Source organism: Etheostoma spectabile, chromosome 23, assembly GCF_008692095.1.
Source record: "Etheostoma spectabile isolate EspeVRDwgs_2016 chromosome 23, UIUC_Espe_1.0, whole genome shotgun sequence".
In the NCBI taxonomy this organism is placed as follows: Eukaryota; Metazoa; Chordata; class Actinopteri; order Perciformes; family Percidae; genus Etheostoma; species Etheostoma spectabile.
This window is the reverse complement of record NC_045755.1, coordinates 19105333-19106765: the sequence shown is the minus strand read 5'-3', so window position 1 is coordinate 19106765 and position 1433 is coordinate 19105333.

The window sequence follows — 1433 nt, the reverse complement described above, 5'->3', positions numbered from 1 at the left end:
AGTCTCTTTTATATAGGCGAGTTGAGCAGGTACCATGTATAGGAAAAACGCCACTTGTAACACATCCATCCTGGAAGTGAAACGTCGTGGATATAGACTAGACTTTCCATAACTAAGGACTCGACTTGACATGACCCAAAATATAAATAAAACTTAAGACATGCTTGAGACTTGGACCAAATGACTTTAAACTTTCTTGGGACTTGAGCAAAGAGGACTTGGTCACAACACTGTCATGACTGAAAATAATTACTTCTTAAAACTTCAGTTTCATTGTTGTGCACCTTCTATTTTGTGTTCATTGAAGTTTTTGTATAAGAAGTTTTTATATATAGCATTTTGATGTTGCATGGCCTAAACGCTGTTTCAGAGTTTTCAACTCTGAGAAGAATAAAAAAAAAAAAATGTTGCTGAGTCCTTGAATTCTTCTGGTCTTAAAAAATGGTCAAATTGAAAGAAACTGAGCGCTGCCAGTGGCAACGTCAGCCTTCAAACATTCACATTTTGTCAAATGGGTTTGCTTACAACATTGTGTCTGACTGTCTGTACCTTACCTTGAATCTCAGAGCATCCCTGGCGACAGCTGATGGAGCGGTCATCTTCAGACACTCACCTTGTCGCTAGTAAAACCACCAAATCTTGAAAGGCTACGAATGTGTGTATGTGTGTGTGTGTGTGTGTGTGTGTGTGCAACCATACAAAAACAGCATATAAAACACTCTACCTGGCTGCTTTTACATTTAAAAAAAAAACCCAACCAATTCTATAAGAGGGAATAAAACCCAAAGTAAAGAGAAAAACATTTTTGGAAAAAAAACGAAATTCTGAGCTGCAGACTTGGTCTTGAATTACAGGCCACAAGTCGACAATAATAGTGGTGTTATTATCTATCCATGGGTAGGATCCACAGACTGAGGGCAGTTTATTGTATGCCTTGCCTGAACCGTGCAATCAATATTTAATAACAGACTTGGTGGACTGCTACCGTGATGAAAGCAAAAGATGCCCTAATGTGCCAGAGAGCACATAATGTACAGCAATGTGGATATTTGTAGTATGAAGTCATAACAATAAAATATTTAGAGGGTCGCAGCTTTGGGTTTAAAGTGAGAAAATCAGCAGCGACATTGAACGGAAATGCGCATTCATTTAAAAAGCAGCCAGTGTCGTTAAGATCTTCCCATTACTAAAGACTTTTTTAGTACTACAAATTTTTTTTGGCGTTAAAGAACCACTTCTTATTCAAACCCGCCTTAATAATCTGTGAATGAATGGTGAGAACTTTGACCTTTGACTTCTCTTTCCTCTCTCTCTCTCTCTACTGGGGATGCAGTTGTGACGGTGAGACAGTATACAGGGAGTGGATTGGACACAAAGTGGACATACAGTGGACAGGCCTCGCCCAGGACAGCAGACAGCACAGGAGTGGGGGG